The sequence below is a fragment of the Suricata suricatta genome, chromosome 15 (genome assembly GCF_006229205.1).
Source record: "Suricata suricatta isolate VVHF042 chromosome 15, meerkat_22Aug2017_6uvM2_HiC, whole genome shotgun sequence".
Lineage (NCBI taxonomy): Eukaryota > Metazoa > Chordata > Mammalia > Carnivora > Herpestidae > Suricata > Suricata suricatta.
The window spans coordinates 2,276,362-2,295,512 of NC_043714.1; positions in this window are offsets into that span (position 1 = coordinate 2,276,362).

A 19,151-nucleotide genomic window follows, 5' to 3' on the forward strand; every position below is an offset into this window, starting at 1 on the left:
GGCCTCGACCTGCAAGTCAGCCGCCTGCACAGCTGAACTGCGTTATCACTCCCAGCACAGCAAGAGCTGAGTTATCACTTCCAGCTGGGGCCTTCCTGTTTATTTCCCTGGCCTTACTTGTTAGCCTCAGGCGGCGTGCTGACGCTGCAGTTTCTGTTTCCCCCCCTTGTCCTCGCCCTTGTTTCTTAGCAACTGACTCACGTCAGCTGTCCACCTTCTACCCTTTATAAGACGTGCGTGGTCTCTCAATAAAGGAGGCCTGATCAGAGACTTGTCTTGCCTCCATTCTCTGTGTCCCCTGCCCCCCAATTCTCACTCCCTCCCTCAGGACCTGCATTGACCAACCTGCCGGACGGGTCATTTTCTCTTCTGGTCAAAATGACAAGATGGAGAAACTCACCCTAAAAGAAAGAATAGGCGATTGAATTTACAACCAGGGACTTAATCCATGCAGATTAAGTAAGATGTCTGAACTAGACTTTAAAGCCACAATTATAATACTATCTAGGGGGTATTTACACCTAGATAATACTATCTAGGTGAAAAGAAAAGGGAAACAAAGGCAAAGTATCATAATACAAGATTTAGAGAAACTCAGCTACATACTGAAGAGGGATAACATTCATGTTGTAGGAGTCCTGTATAGGAGTTAATTTTGACACTCAGCTTGTGAATTTTCATAATACCTGATGTCAATTAGTTATTTTTTAAAACTATAGGAAAATGTTACATGTTTAAATGTTTAAAAAGTATGTTCAATGTTCACTAACTAGAATAATTAAAAATTTTAAAGAAAAATAAGTGCTGGAAAAAATAAAAAATTAAAAGCATAAATGACAATTAAAGATACGTCCAAGGTTTTTTTTTTTGGTAATTCTTCATTCAGAAGAAATTTTAAGGAAGTTAAACGTATGCATTTACACGTTTTGAAATTTTGGAAATATGAAATATCAGTGTGTGTGTAACATTGTTTAGAGCAATGCAACAAAATCACATAATGATAGAAACGTTTCTAAACCTTTATAATTAAAAGATTTTCTTGGCGTATGTGGGTGTTCAGTTTGTGTTCGGGTCATGATCTCGTGGCCCATGGGTTGAGGCCCTACCTTGGCTCTGTGCTGACAGCTCAGAGCCTGGAGCCTGCTTGGGATTCTGTCTCCCTTTTTTTCTGCCCCCCCCCCCAATTCATGCTCTGTCTCTCTCAAAAATAAATAAACATTTAAAAATTAAACAAAAAAGGGGCGCCTGGGTGGCTCAGTCTGTTAAGTACCCGACTTTGGCTCAGGTCATGATCTCACAGTCTGTGGGTTCGAGCCCCATGTCGGCTCCAGACAGCTCAGAGTCTGGAGCCTGCTTCAGATTCTGTGTCTCCTTCTCTCTCTGTCCCTCCCCTGCCCATGCTCTGTTTCTCCCTGTATCAATAATAAATAAACATAAAATAATTAAAAAAATAAAAATTAAACAAAAAGGATTTCTCCATATCATGACTTTCTCTCAAAAGAGAAATTTCATGATCTCAGGGTTCGTGAGTCTGAGCCCTGCTTCCGGCTCTGTGCTGACCATGTGGAGACCGCTCTGGATTCTCTCTGCCCCTCGCCTTGCTTGTGCTCTCTTTCTCTCAGGATAAACAAATAAGCATTAAAAAATAGAGCTAGAGGTTTTAATGCTTTCTTTAGCCCCAAATGATTCTCTTTAGTACTCAAGAGCCCTCTGAACCTCTGATTTTCAAATAAAAGATCCTATAATTTCTACCTCCTTTTTATCATGTGTTCATTTTTATTCTATAATATTATTTTACAATGGTGTCAATTCTGTTTTTATTTTTCCTTCACGTTAGCTAAACTTTTATTAATCTGAGTTATTAACATGAGGATTGAACATGTGATAGTTTCACCCTCAATCAGCAGATCCTAGAAAGTGATAGAAAAGAAATGATAAATATAAAAATAAATATCTAGCTCTGCTCCACTTAAAAGTGACAATGTAGGGAACCATAACAATTCCTTTCACAATTAAAGCAGGAAGTGTTATATATAGAAAACAAACCAGCTAAGGAAAGCTGCAGGGGCAGAGGACGAGGAGGAAAGCTGTGCCAAGCACACCCTTGCTAAAGAGAGGGAGAAGTAAGAGAGGGAGGGGCCAGTGACGCCTACTATGTGCTGTTCCTCAACACGGATCATCAAACAGACTCTTATCCCTGAAAGGAAAAAATGATTAAAGAACCAACAGAATGGAGAAAATGCAATATTAAAAATAAAAAGACCATTTGTAGCAAAGTGGATGGACCTCAGGGGTGTCATGCTAAGTGAAATAAGTCAGGCAGAGAAGGACAGATACCATATGTTTGCACTCATAAGTCTAACAGGAGAAACCTAACAGAGGACCCTAGTGAGGGGAAGGAGGAAAGAGAGTTGGGGATAAAAAGGGACACAAAACCTGAGAGACTATTGAATACTGGAAATGAACCGAGAGTTGAAGGGGGAGTGGGACGGGAAAGGGAGGTGGTAGTAATGGAGGAGGGCACTTGTGGGGAAGAGCACTGGGTGTTATATGGAAACCAATTTGATAATAAACTATTAAAAATTATTGGTATTGAAAAACATTTAAAAAATAAAATAAAAAGTATGTCATAAATACCTACAAAAATATTTTTTAAAAAAGACCAAATACAATTTATCAGAATTAAAGAACAATAAAAGGTCTAAGAAACATGTTTGAATTTTTTAAAATTATTTTTTAATCTAAAGAAAAGTACTATAATGAAGCTTTCTTTTTAATTTAGTAGATTTGACAAGTTTATATTACTAAATTGTTATTACTACTTTATTGTGACAATTTACATAACATGCAATTAAATACTTTAGATATTGTCTCTTTAGTATATTCACAGAGCTCTGCAACCACAACCACAATCTACTTTAGAACATTTTCATCACCCCAAAAAATAACCTCTAACCCACTAGTCTGTAAGACTCTTCAACACTAGACAAGCACCAATCTACTTTCTTTTGGTATTGTTTGGCTGGGTACTTTATATAAGTGTAATCCCATAGTAGTTCTTTCCTCTCTGATTGGGTTCTTTACACATAGCATAATGTTTATCCATACTGCAGTGTATATCAATTCTGCATTCCTTTTTTCTGCCTGAATAATATTCCACCATATGGATATACTACATTTATTTATCAGTTCATCAGGTGAATGACATTTGGGTTATTTCCACTTTTTGGCTACTATGACTATCGATGCTATAAACATTGTGTACAAGTCTTTGTATGGACATGTTTTCATTTCTTTTGGTTATATTTCTAGGAACCATTGATTTATTTGATAAGACTACATTTAATCACTTGAAGAACTAATAAAATAACCACACTATTCTGCATTCCCACCAGTACTGTATGTAGGTTTAAATTTTACTTCATTCTTTTCTATATTTGTCATTATTCACCTTTTTTTTTTAACAGTCATTCTAGTAAGTGTTTAGTGGTATCTCATTGTGGTTTTAATTTGCATTTTCCCAACAATTAAACATGTTGAATACTTTTTCATTTGTTTATTGGTCATTTGTTTATCTTCTTTGCAGCAAATTCTATTCAGATTTTTTGTCTATTTTAAATTGAGTGGTCTGCATTATTGAGTTGTAGAAGTCATAATGAGGTTTTGCAATTTAAAAATGATTACATATAAGGAAATAGGAGTAGTTAATGTAAAAAGAATCTACAGAATGTCTTCAAAGTTTGAAGCAAAAAAAAAAATCTAAACTAAAAAAACTTAATCTTAGAGTTGTTCCATATGGCAATGCTGAGTTTTACCTGAGTTCTGTATTCCTACAAAACAGCAATTATTAAGAAATTCATCCAGAAATTTGTTGTTCCAAGAAATGGGCAACCACAAAGGACCATCTACACATATTTCTCGGTAAGACGTTACTCCACACTTTCTCACAATTTGTGGGCCTGCCTTTGTAAAACTTTCCTTTGAGATTTTCCTCATTATTGAATGTCCCCCCAATTATGGTAGTCCGATTTTGTTAAGCTTGAATACATATTAATGTAACAATGAGTAATGATTTACAACTAATAAAGATAATAACACTGAATGTCAAGGTCATTAGAACAGATGGAAAAAACTTGTCAATTATGGTCATTTAATCTAGATGTTATTAGAAAAATTCAAGTTATAGCATTTATGTAAAATTTATGTATTTATGTAAAATATAGTATTATGTAAAAAAAAGGTAATCCTTAGAATCCATGGAATAAGCACAATGTATAACTTTCAGATCATTAAGATTAAAATAATTAAAACAAACTGTAGACGAACATCAACGTCTAAATGAAATATTGATCATAAATTTCCCAGACGGTCTTTGGGAAAGGCTAATGTTTTTTTCCCACCTTGTAAAATGAGAATGTAAAAATAATTAGGCTTCTTTTATGTGTTGAATTTCATGAAAATCATTTTCAAGTAATAAGAGATGATTAACCTGTCCCTAAATTTCACATGAGCAAAGCTATTAACATAAATATTTCAGGAATTACATGAAATTCCTAGGAATCTGTGAGTATCCTCTATGCCATTATGTCCTGCTAGCCTAATATGAGACAACAGTAACCTTATTAGTCATAATTGCAGTTATTATATAAACTACTGTACATCATAAAAACTCCCTAATTTCATCATCAAATTGCATTATTTTTAATATGAGCTCTTATTAGTTTTTTGTTTTATAATTTTTTATGTTTATTATTGCGAGGCAGAGCATGAGCATGGGAGGGACAGAGAGAAGGGGAGACAGAATCTAAAGCAGGTTCCAGGCTCTGAGCTGTCAGCACAGAGCCCAATGCAGGGCTTGAACCCACAAACTGCGAGATCATGACCTGAGCCACAGTCAGATGCTTAACCAACTGAGCCGCCCAGGTGCCCCAGTTTTAACCAATGTTAAGAAGGATTAAACCCAATTGCGTTTAATTGGTATACTAGGTTATAATGCTGCCGCCCTTTCCCTGAAGCCCTGCCAGCTGAAACTGGTCGAGACGATAAACCTACAAACGGCTCATGGTTCAGCTGCTCGGCCACTCAGGAAGCTGCCTGGAACCCCCACATCTTCTGTGCTCCGCTCCGGAATGACCGTGACTGTGGCGTTGGTGTCTCGGCCGTTACCAAATACGTTCAAACTGCAAATTGGGAAACCCTGCAGGTTGCCACTGTCATCCTCGCTCCAATAATCTAAGAACACTTTGAATCCAATCTTCAAAAACTATCTTTACTGGCTGAACTCTGGACCCCAAACCTGGATGTGTAGACTTCTCTATTAATCTTTACTTTTATTTCTGTTTCCATCAAAATGTCTCTTATTAAATTCCTTTTACCATCCAAGAAACACCCTCTACTCCTGGAACTTGAAGACTGATTCAACAGAATATAGGACAATATACTCTGAATTTTTCTGCTAATTCATCTTTGTTCTAATTTATGTTCTTATTTGCAAGTGTCTTACTTTTCAACTTCTGAGCTGTGCTGAATCTTCTGCACAAAAACCAACCAATATCCTTCTTAGTAACATTTTTTGAGAAGTTTTAACAGGGGAAAGAGATTAACAGCCCACAAGAATGGTACAAAAATTACTGTAAGCTGAAAACGTCTGAACAATCAGCAGCCCAGGGAGAAACACTATCTAATCTTGAGCAGAGCCTCCCCAAAATATAGCTGCCATTGTTCCCTCTCTGAGGGAGTTTCCTGTTTAGAAAAATATTGACTCTTAGGACCAGGAAGTGTAATTCAGCTGCATGTCAGTATCGAAATAGAATTTTGCATACTTTCCCATTGAAGCTAGAAACCTCTCTCTTACAATCTTTTTTGTTAAGTTCATATATAAACCTTTACTTCTGGCCATTCAGGGAGTTGTAAATAAACTATGTATTTTCTCCTATTAATCTGTCTATTTTCAGTTAACCCACAGGTCCCCAGCCTTCCAGCCAGTCAGATCTAAGTCGTTAGAGAAGATTTTCTTCCACCACACAATTCAGGACCAGGCAGAACAGATAGGGTATGGGGGAAATTCTGAAAATCTGGACTTGGCTTCAAAGTCATGTCAGGCACAATCCCTTTCAGCCTTATCTAGTAATACCTGTGTTTTCAAATCCCTTTCCATATCCCTTACCTTTTATCCTAGAACTTTCTGATAAGGTATTTAATCTGGTGCCTTCAGTATACTTTGGTCTTCCCCCAGTTCATCCATCTTGGCTATATGGTCTCTCACAACTAAAAGCAATTAATTCGGAAGGGCAAGGATAAATTCCGAGGCTGCATGGGGAAGCTTTATTCATAACTGAGTTCAGAGTCTTTAGGAAATCCTCAGACCCCATCATTTCTGGTCTTCTTGAAGTACTTCATATCTGTATCATATATTTTTACCCTTAATTATATTCTTTCCTTTATTTTTCTCCATTTCTTTGAGGCAGACCATTTTTTTTAATATTTTGTTTCTTAAAAACATTGACTTGAATCAGTGATTTCTCCTCTCCCTATACTCCTTAGCCACCTCTTCCTTCCCCTCTCTCTTTTCTCAGCTCTTATCTCTTACAGCATAACTGAATGTAGTCCTGTTAACCATATAGGTAAACTCAAGAAAACTCTTAGAGGGAAGTGTAATTATTATGGAATCACATCTGAAGACATGTACACTTAAAGTTGAAGTCACTTGCACAGGACACACAGGTAGTAAAACAGGGAGTCTGTATGTCAGCCCAAGCTGGTCGGATACAATCTTTCTTTTTCTCACAGGCCACTCTTCTTGATTAAAATCTATTAACAAACTAAGAATGGACAAAACTCAAAGGTCAAATAAACACAAACTTTCCGTGCTAAATCAGTGACCAACACTCATATGTAAATATGCACAAAATTCTCACAGTCAACATTCTCATTGGAGACCAGAAGGCTATGTTCAGTTTAAACTTTGTTTACATAATCATGTTGGGAAACATTGCACTTCATTGTTTGAGCCTAGTCTATGGAGTGATTTGATTTTGATTCTGATTCTAGGGGGCTTCTGGGTCTTTGACTGCCTTGGAGCTATTTTTCAACTCTGTAAATTATAGACAGCTGAAAGAAATACAAATGAGGCTTATCTACTGACATGCAAATAAATTCTGTCAGAAAGAGGCTCATTGACTATCCTCTCCCACCTAGAGATAAGTCAATTTTATTTCCACTTGCAAATTCATTCAAAATTTGTGATCTATAAGTATGCTTTTTCTTTATTTTTCCTTTAAACTACTTGTCACATATAATAGATTCTCTCATTAACAGCAAGTTAAATAAAATTTTAAACGTGTTAGTTTCATATCTCTATGAGGATCATATGTTACCCTTTAAAAATTATGCCTTAACAATAAAATCATAAAGTAAAAATCCTACATTAAAACATTTTTATAATGATAAAATTAGGAGAAATGTGAGATTTATTTAATCCCCCTTCAGCTTAATAAATGAAGACATACCGATACTGATTTCTCCGTTCTCCCCTAGCTCCAACCAAATATAGATCTTCTGACTAGACACTAAAATCCAGTGCTTTTCCCAAAACCACGTTATTTTAAAATAACTCCACTAATGAGCCTGTATTGAGAAAAAAAAAAAAAGAGGTAACAATAAACTGTCAATTCATGAAATAAAGACATTAATAGAAAGAAGAAAGTAATCTTTTTCAAGTAATTATTTCTTCAATTATTTTTAAAACACATTCCCCCAAAAAAGCAAGAGTTACAAAATTATTTTGATCATTGATTGCAGCTATATAAATAAAATAGTCATATAAGAAGATAGACTTGGTAAGTTCTATCAAAAAGCTGAATCTTGTCACAAGAGCAAACTAACCAGATGTGATAATATGTAGGTATCACCTGAAGCATCTACTTATCATTTAGGTAAATCGTGGTGACTAATAATTTAGGGTAATAGGGAAGCACATTCTGATTTACCTTCTGCCTCTAAACACGAGCCGTGTAATCAGAAATTTATTATGTAGAAAAGAAATCTTGTCTTTTTAAAATGATCTGTTGTCTACAACACCATCAAAGTTCTCTAGTCTGCAGCTTCTGTCTATCCTGTCCTTTCTGGTACTGATTTTAATTGACCCTCCACTTAAAAACCATTTTTTTCCCATTTGAAATTGGTCTCAACATTCCTTTACTCCATATAAATGTATGCTAATTCTTAGTATCCCTTTGAACAGGCTATATCAACTGCCAGTTTCCTTCAAATCATATGAATAAGTAAATTGAAATTTGTTCATTTTCATATATCTATGAGAATTATGATTTCACCTTTTCCTGGAATTTTTCTTTAACAGTTCCTTATTCTAAGCCTCTAACGGATTTTGCAACTGGTAAATTAGACATATTTCTGACATATGTTTTATGATCTGTTAAATAACAAAAATTCAACTGAGTAGATTTTAAAGATCTAAATAGTTTTATTGGACAATTTATGAATTGGCTAGCTAGCATGCCATCTAGCTGGTAAAAAGGAGATCCAAAGGGCTCTAGAAAGGAAAACGTTTTTAAAGCAGGACAAGGAAGTCATAAACAAAACAAAACCAAATAATTATTTCGGCAAGATCATCTCCTTTTGGAGACAAAAAGCCTTATTTGCTGGATAACCTCACCAGTTCTGACAAGAAAATTCCAGATTAAGACTCCATTTCTAGGGAATTTAACCACCATTAGGTAGGTATTTAGCACTAGTTTGTTGATATGGACCTAACACAAGTGACTCCATTTTGGATCCATGGTTGTCTTTTAAACAAATTTTAGTTTCTTTTAAAATAAATTAATGATGTTCCATTTTTACCTGCTAATATTACTCAGTAGAAATAACATTCCTGAATGAGCATCAGATATTATGATTTTTAATTTAACTGAATCACATCCTTTCTTAGTAGATCCATTTATTAAATTTTATTTTATCTGTTGTTCCCTTCTACTTGCATTGAGCTATGTGTTGGTCAATTCTAACTGGAAGCTCTCTAGTTGGTTATCAGAGCAGGCAGTAAAATTTAATTCTAGTGAAGTCCACATGCTTTTGAGAAATACAAATTCTAAGAAAAAGGCTTTGTATAGTCATCCCTCAAACTTGTAGGTTTTGGACCTCTAGGCATCATAAGCTAACAGGTCCAGGCATTAAGTCAATTCCAAAGTATCAAACAATTCTAGGAAGTAATGGTTATTTTCAAAGCCCCTTAGTATATTTTCATTTATCAATCATTTGGTTCAATCAATTAAGGAAAACAGCAATTCAAATTTTCAACAAGAAAATCGATAAATGATGTTCAGTGCCCCATCATGACCATAGAACATTAGAATCTGTCTTGAATTGTTCTTAACTCTAAGAAATTCTTGCTTGGTTCATTTTCTTCCCAAAATGTTAATCATCCAAACTCATCTTCTGTTATGAATATTTCCCTTGACCCCAGAAATATTTTGATCGTAAGCCCGTTGCTATTTCTACATCCTATCATCATGCTCAACAACAACGTAACAAAACATTTATTCTCAAATTGAAAATCAGCAATAGGAAAAGACAATTATATATTAAAAACTTTAAGACTTCTCCAGATAACATTCTCAGTCTCAGGTAACAAAAAAAGGGACATAAAATTGAATTTCTACCAACATTAAATATGCACAAACCTCATCATTACAATAAGTTGTGAAAGGATGGCTGTGACATGGTTTTTAATAGCATCTTTAGATGTGCTATTAGAGCAAGGTTGGGGAAGGAAACCGAAACAGGAGGCCCACTGGAAAGCTTTTGCGGCCTCCTGTGAGAATGAGGACATGGTGTGGGAGGTGGGGTTTGAGCCAAACTGAGAAACTTGTTTCAAGGGGAAAAGCACAGATTTTGAAGGTGTGGGGAGGAGTGAGGTTTAGCATCAGCATAAGCGCTCCTAACAAAGTGTACCCATCATGCATAACAGTTTGGGTTGTGTTGTAATTGTCACTTTTTAAACAGCAAGTGTTTAGGATTATCAAACACTTATATGCTGCTAAAGAATAAAATTTGAAGCCCATACAGGCTATCAGACTAGAAGAGTCATTGAGTAGCATGTTCCAGAAGCCCTCACCCACTTGTCCTCAAGGAGTAAAGATGAGTGTCAGAACTCTGGGCCGCTTGCCAACAGGAAGTGGTATGGTCATATGGATGTTACAGACGTTTAATCCTTAGAAATTGGAGGAAGGATGTTATGTCAAGTCAGGGAGGTGAGTGAAATTCTGTTGCAAATGGTCTGACAAGGAATCTGGAGGGCTTGAACCTAAGAAGGTAGGGTAACGTTTCAGAATTTAGGAGGTAGAACCATAAGGATTTGAGAGTGTTGTGTTCACAAATGGGTGAGAAAGGGTGTGTGTGTGTGTGTGTGTGTGTGTGTGTGTGTGTGTGTGTGTGTGTGTAAGAAGTTCTCTCAGTTTCCTGAGATTTGAGGAGCCTGTGGAACATGTAAGTGATGGTGTCCAGAAGGTCCTGGGACTGGAAGTCCAAAGGCCGTACCTGGCAGCATGGATCTGGGAGGCATCACTGTGTTGTCATTTATTAAAACTTAAAATTTTAATGATATGATTTAGAAAGGGCTGAGTCTATAACCCTTGAAGGAGCAATACAGATTCCAAATATAATGCCTAAAATTGAACCTGGTCCTCAAGTGAAATGCTTTTCAGTCAAAGCATTTAAAAATAAACTTGAATAGCTCTGTTGTCTATTTAGTGAAAAGCTTTGTCACTATTGTACAAAAATTTCAAGATTACTCTTCACATTTTAATACAAGGTCAATAATCAAATTTGCACTCAGCACAGTTGACAATTATAGTGAGTCTTAAACATTTGCAAATTTAGCTGTTGTAGGTCCTTGAAAAGCAAAAGACAGAGAGAAAAGCTTGTGCTTTAGGGAGCTATTAAAGTTTTTCAAGTGCTTCAAGTTGCCTCCCGTGGAGACAGTTATTGGAATACAGTAAAAATATTCTATACGAAAGACTAATTTTCTTGGTAGTTAGAAAAAAATTGTGTGTATGACAAATATTTCTTCTGCCATAGGACATGGAATGATTTCATTTTACTCCTGACAGTAACTTAAGTAATAACATCACAATGAAAGAATTAATTCTGACATTTTGATTTTAAACAAATATACATTAAGAGGAACATCAGTAATTTATATCTTTTCTTGAATGGAATCTGTGTGAAGGAAAGCCATTTTCACAGCAAGCACCTGTACTTAATGATGTGGGTGATTATGGTAAATCATTTGTGAAATTGCTTTGTCTTTTTTTCCTCACATAATATTTCTGTAATTAATTTCTTGGTCTGTTGAAGACTTGAGCAATGATTTCTAACATGTTTAAGTAAATTGCTACACAACTTTGAAGAAAGACCATGAATTTTCACTTCAGGTTTGCAGCAGTGAAGAACTTGTGGTTTTATTATATTTTGTAAACATTAGTAACATATTTAGTGTCTCCTCAATGGTATGTCTCCCTTGTTATTCCCATTTCAAATATGAGAGAACTGAAAGGCACCAAGAATATAGCACAAAGTCCTGTTGAAGCTCATATTTTCTTTACTCACTTGGGACTGTACTATGCACACAGATTTGATTTAAGTCTGCTACCCGGGGACCCTGAATCATGCTACAGATTTTGTCTTCTTATGTCAAACCAAAAGCACAAGCATTACTACCACTCTACAAGAAAGACATTTGTATTAATAAGTTTTGAATAAGATGGTGAAATTGGACACCCCAGACTTGTTTTCCCTCAGAGACACTTTCTTAATGATAATATGCAGTACAAAAAGCCTTTACAAGAATTTCAGAAACAAGTTAGAAAGGCCCATTACTCCAGAAAAGTGCATAACTGCACTGAAATGTGTTGTGTTACATTTCACATCAATAACCCCACCCATAAGCTGGCACAGCCTAGTACAATCAGGAGAAAACACACAGCTCATGATTTCTATTTTGGGAGGGGGGAAAAAAGTAGAACATACAACCAATGTTTTGACTTTTCAGGGAGCTGACCAAGACTGCTTTCTGCCTCACCTGACTCAAAGTGCTGACTGAAGATCAGCATGTTTTGAATGCCTCACAACCACTAAAACAGGAGAGCTCAGGAACTTGCTGGAGGACCAAAGAACCTACAGTACTGTGAACAGAAACCAGAAATAGCAGGAGATTGGGAGCTTCTAGAAAAACAAGAAATAAACAAACAAACAAAACTAGCAAACCTCTCTACTTAGGTAATTGTCTGCACAAGCCCAGAAACGATACATCTTCAGGTGTTTAATAGGTCCACAGAATCTCCAGTCAGGCCTATTGGTGAATGTCTTCCCCTGTCCAAAGACAATCTTTAGGGGCACCCAGGAGGCTCTGTCGGTTAAGCCACCAACTTCAGCTCAGGTCATGATCTTGCAGGTTCGTGGGTTCGGGCCCTGTGTCAGGCTCTGTGCTGACAGCTAGCTCAGAGCCTGCAGTCTGTCTTCAGATTCTGTGTCTCCTTCTCTCTGACTCTCCCTTGCTCACACTGTCTCTCACAAATACATTCTAAAAATTAAGGGAAAAAAAACAAGACAATCTTTAAAGACTAGGATAGGTGATTGTCTTCCAAAAGTCCAAATTCCAGCAAAAAATGAAAAGGAAGATGAAAAGACAGGGCATCATGACCCAATGAAAGGAATAAACTAAACCTCCAGAAAATGACTCTAAGGAAAAATTCACTCTAGGAATTTGAATCATACAAAACCTAAGCATGAAATAACTAAATTGAAACTTTACTAGAAAGATTCTGCATCAGACTTGATCTAACAGAAGAATTAGAGAATTCAGATAAGCCATTTGAAAGTTTTTAGTCAGAGGAAGAAAAAAGAAAACAGAGTGAAGAAAAGTAGATAAAGTTAAAGGGACTTATGGGACATTGAAAAAGAATTAAGACACATATTATGGAAGTATCAAAAAGAGAAGAGACAGAGAAAGGCAGAGAGAAATTATTTTAAGACATAATAACAGAAAATGTCTCAATGTAAGGAAGGAAATGGATATCCAAATTCAAGAAGCCTAACAAACACTAATAGGGTGAACTCAAAGAGGCCCGTACTCCATAGTAAGACATATTGTAATCAGACTGTCTGGTTTGGAGTGAATATTTGTGTCACCTCAAAATTCACATGTGGAAAATCTGTCCCAAGTGTAATGATATTAGGAAGTGGGACCCTTGAATCATAATTAGGATTAGATTGTTATATGGGTGGGATTATAAAAACCATAAGAAAATCTTGCTTCTCATCTTTGCTCTCTGTCATGTGTGGCTACAACAGGAAGTTGGCAGTCCACAACCTGGAAGAAGTTCCTCACAGAACTTGACCGGCTGGTACCCTGAACTCACACATACAGCATCCACAACTGAGAAGTAAATTTTTTTTCTTATCCACCAAATCTGTGGTCATTTGCTGTGACAGACGACCTAAACTGACTAAGGCAATTTTGAAAGCAGCAAGAGAAAGTGACTTATCACATACAGAAGAGCATTCATAAGATTATAAGGAGAAACATTACAGGACATAAAAGAGTAATATTATATATTAAAAGTTCTGGGATTAAAGTAAAACAAAACAAAACAAAACAGCTGCCAACGAGGAATACTATATCTAGCAATACTCTCTGCCAATAATGGAAAAGAAGTGAAGATTTTTCCCATAAGCAAAAACTATGGGAATTCATCATCATTACGAGTGCTTAACACAAACTACTAAAGGGAATCCTTTAAGTTGAAATGAAAGGGCACTAGGCAGTACCATGAAAGCATGAAAAATATAAAGCTCTCTACTAAAGATAAATACATGCACAAATTCAGAATTTTTGTAATACAGTAATGAGAGTGCATGAATTACTTTTACAATTGGTATAGAATTTAAAAGATAAAAACATGAAAAAATGTGTAACTAAAAAACCATATTAATACATAAAAACATCTTAAAAGATAATATTGATAACATAAGTATAGAGTAGGGGAATATGTAAATTGTAGTGGATTTTGTAAGCAATTGAAGTTAATCTATTATTAAACTAAAATTATAACAAGATGCCTTAATATAACCCCCATGATAAAAACAAAAAAAAATAATGTAAAAGACACACAAAACAGTGAAAAAGGAATCAAGGCATACTATTAAAAAAAAACAAACTCATGAAAGCCAGAGGAAGATAAGAATAGAGGAAAAGAGGTAAAAAGGGTTAAAACTACTTCAAAACACACAGAAAGCAACTAACAAAATGGCAATAGAAGTTCCTTCCCTTCCAGCAATTACTTTAAAAGTAAATGAATTTAACTCATCAATCAAAAGATAGTGACTCAATGGATTTTAAAAATCCCACGATGTGCTCTCTACCAAAGATTCTTTTAAAATGTAAAGACATGCAGAGGCTAAAAGTGAAAGGGTCAAAGATGTATTCCGTGCAGAATGATAACCTAAAGAGAGCAGGGTTGTACGTACTGATATCACAGAAAATAGACTTTAAGTCAAAAACTGTCACAAGAGACAAAGAAGACACACAAGAAGACATTATAAAATGAGAAAAGGGTCAATTCCCCAGAAAGATATCACAATTATATGTGTACATAAAAGCAGAGGAGCCAAGTATACCAAGCAAACATTGAGATAATTAGAGGTGAAAATATGCAGTAATACCATAATAGTGGGAGGTTTTCATGTTACACTTCGAATAACTGAGATAATAATCAGACAGAAGATTAATAAGGACAGAGAGAATCTGAACAGAACCAACTGGACCGAACAGACATATAAAGAACACGCCACCCAGAACAACAATCCACACAAGCCTCTCAAGTACACATGGAACATTCATCAAGAGAGATCACATATTAACTCACACACGAGTCTTAACACATTTAAGAAGACTGATATCATAACAAAATATCTTTTCTGACTACAACAGAAACTAGAAATCAGTAGCAGGAGGAAAATTTGAAAATATATGAAAATTAAATAACATACTCTTGAACAATTGATGGGTCAAAGAAGAAATCACAAGAAAAATTAAAAAAAAAAATCCTAAGACAAATGAAAGTAAAAACAGTATGCCAAAACTTACGGGAGAAAGGAAAAGCAGTGCTGAGAAGGAAGTTCACAGCAGAAAGCACGCCCATTTGACATATGTCAAATAAACAGCCTAGCCTAATACCTCAGAAAACTAAAAAGGGAAGAGCAGAAGGAGGAGTCAAGATGACGGAGCAGTGGAGGCCTCTCAGCTTACGTCATCCCTTAAGCACAGCTGGGTAAATATCAAATCATCGTGAACACCCAAGAAATCAGGACCGAGAGACCAAAACTGCACATCCACATGCAGAAGAATGACCACCTCACAGAGGTAGGCGCCGCAGAGGGTTGATCTGGGGGAGAAAAGAGCTGAGGGCTCTGTGAAAAGGAGAGGCCCGATCACAGAGAGAGAAGGAAGAAAAAAAAGAGTGAGAGAAAGAGTTAAAAAACGCACTAGAGGATTCCACAAGAAAAAACTCTCCCCCCAAACCACTGACTGGGAAAGGAGAGGGACTGAGTACCCCAGGTTTTTATGAGCCACAGAGTCAGCGTCCTGCACTGTCACCAGGTCATCCCTGGTGGGCTTAGCGGTGCTCCAGCGAGGAAGGAGGCCAGAGACCTGGAGTAGCCCCTGGTCTGAGGATCCTCTGGGCCACATGGGGAGACACAGGTACCTTTCTTGGAGTGTGTTTGGGAGAGGTGGCACAGACCCCCCGGGGACAAAAACCCTGGTGAATGCCACTGAGGCAGACTGAAGGCAGCAAGCCTGGATACCAGCTTTCTGATGCGCTTTACCATCAACTCTGAGCCCCTGCATGGTTCCATGACCATTTTCTGGAACAAACCAGCTCCCGGCCACAGAGCAGTGAGACCCTTCCGCAGTGGATCAGCATGGCTCCTTGCCGTAGGGGGTCTCTGAAGTTTGGAGTGGTTTTTGTTGTTGTTGTTTCGTTTTGTTTATTTATTATTGAGACAGAAACAGAGCAGGAGTAAGACAGAGGGAGACACCGAATCTGAAGCAGGCTCCAGGCTCCGAGCTGTCAGCACTGAGCCAATGCGGGGCTCGAACCCAGCACCGGGAGATCATGACCTGAGCCCAAGTCAGACGGTTAGCTTAACCGATCGATTAAGCCCCCCAGGTGTCCCTGAAGTTTGGAGTTTTGAAACCTAACCACAGCTGAGATAAAGCAGAGGCGTCCTGGCAGGCTGACAGCCCCACAGAGACAGGGCGAAGGCAGGGATCTGCGGGAAGCCAGGGACACAAGACAGGCCTCTGCTAGGGCTTCCTCGGCAATGGCAGGCGCAGCTCCCCGCTCTGGCCTCCGAAGAGTAGGACGAAGCCATTTTCGCGCATGCCCATTAGCACAATGACACCAGGGAGCAAAACAGCACCACCAAGTGGAAGCCGGAGTCACTTACACCTGCAGGTGCATCTCCACCAGGGCAAGTCCGCCTGGGAATCAGAGCAGCAGTCCTCACCCCTAGAAGACCAGTGCAATCCCAGTGGCACACCAAGTCAACTGATCAGAGTGCTACAAAGCTTCAGCTCTAGGAGAAACAGGATTTAGATTCATTGTGTATTTTTGTTTGTCTGCTTTGTTTGGGGATACAGAAAAAACATTTTTTAAATTTTTAGTTTTAAGTAATTAATTGATTTAATTTATTTATTTTGATTTTTATTTTTCACCCTTTGTTTTTGGATCTAGCTTCTTTAAACAAGCAGGCCAAAACACACCTAGGATCTAGATCCTAACTTCCCTTTTTTAACCTTTATTTTTTAATTTTTTTTTTTAAGAGAGAGAGCGTGCACGTGAGAAAGCGCAGGCATGAGCTGGAGAGGAGCTGAGGGAGAGAAAGAGAGGATCTGAAGCAGGCTCCTCACTGACAGCAGAGAGCATGATGTGGGGCTTGAACTCACGAATCATGAGACCATGACCTGAGCCAAAGTCAGATGTTAACCTGACAGAGTCACCTAGGTGTCCCTAACCTCTTCTTAACATAGCATTACTCGCAGAGGAATAAAACAAGCAGGAATAAAAGAAGAACAAACTAACCCCAAATTTAGTAGAAAGCTATCAGATCTAATAAAGATTAGAGTAGAAGTAAGTGAAATGAAATTGACCAATTATGATACACAGAATAAAAGGCAAAAGGTACAAAGTCATCCCGCTGATGGAGAAAATGCATTTGACAAAACCCAATGTCTTTCATGATAAAAATACTGAACAAACTAAGAATAAAAAGAAATTACCTCAGCATAATAAAGGTCACATACCAAAAGCCCACAAGTAACATCATATTTAGTCATGGAAAACTGAAAGCTTTCTCTCAGAACTAGGAGGATGCCCGCTCTCTCCACTTCTATTCGACATACGACTGGAAATCCTAGCCACAATAGTGAGATAAGAACAAAGAACAAAACGCATCCATGTAGAAAATGAAGTAACAAAATCACCTCTGTTTGCAGATGGCACGATCTTATATTAAAATTCTAAAAATTCTACAAAACAAAAATGTTAGATCTAATAAATTCATCAGATTTGTAGGATACAAATCAACACTCAAAAGTAAATTGTTTCTGTACATTAACAATTAGCAATCTGTAAAGACTAAAAACTAGAAAGCATTAGTGGGGGAAAAACCATAAATAGAACGACACTCTCTCTTCATGGATAAGAACACTTAATATTATTAAAATGCAAATATTACTCAAAGCAATCTGTCGATTCAGGGCAATACCTATCCTAGTGCCATTTTTTTAAAGAAATTTTGAACTACTTCTGCAATTCATATGAAATCGCAAAAGACCCCCCAAAGCCAAACTATCATGAGAAAGCAAACAAAACTGGTGGCCTCACACATCCTAATTTCAAAACAGCACACCTTATATGTGCAACATTGAAAAGGGAGTCAAGCATAGTGAATGGACAAAAAGACAGTGACTTAGAAACATGAGGCTGGGAAAATTGGAGATTCACATTTAAGAGAGTAAAACAAGTTCCTTCCTCTTTTATCACTCACACAAGTAAACCAAAGTGGATTCATGATTTAAATGTAAGGCCTGAAACCATAACCCTGAAACCGGGTGGTAAATTCCTCAAACAATTAAAAATAGGATCGCCATAGAATCCAGCAATTCCACTTTTGGATAAATTTCCTAAAGACTTGAAAACAAGATCTTAAACAGATATTTTCACATCCATGTTAATTACAATATTATTATCAATAATCAGGAAAGGGAAACAACCTAAATGTCCATTGATGGGTGAATGGATGGAGAAAAGATAGTGTGATAGAAAAGATAGAATAGGATGTGGAGTATTATGCAGCCTTAAAAATGGAAATCCTAGCATATGTTACAACATGGGTGGATCTTGAGGTCATTGTGCTATAGGAAATAAACCGGATCCGAAGAGGGAATGCTGCATACTTGCACACATATGAGGCATCGAAATTAGTCAAACTGTTAGAAAGGAGGATGGGTGTGGCCTGGGGCTGGGGGAGGGTGTAAGCAGCAGTTTCAGCTTTGCAGGATGAGCAAGTTCTAGAGATCTGCTGCGCCGTAATATTCAGACATAGCACTACTGCACTGCACACTTAAAAAGATTAGTACGGCAAGTTTGTTGAGCGTTCATCACAATAGAAAAAATAAGTCATTCAATTACTGCCGCTTCGCTTATATATTCTTTTGAATTCTTAAAAGTGACTATTAATAGTGTGGAGTTTTCTCAAAATATTAAAAATAGAGCTATCCTATGACCCAGCGATAGAACTACTAGGAATTTATCCAAAGGATGCAGGAGTGCTGACGCATAGGGGCACATGTACCCCAATGTTCATAGCGGCAATGTCAACAATAGCCAAATCATGGAAAGAGCGTAAATGTCCATCGCCTGATGAGTAGATCAAGAAGATGTGGTTTGTATAAATAATGGAGTACTACATGTTAACGAGAAAGGATGAAATCATGCCTTTTGCAACAACATGGATGGAACTAGAAGATATTCTGAGTGAAATAAGTCAAAGAAAGACAGATATCATAG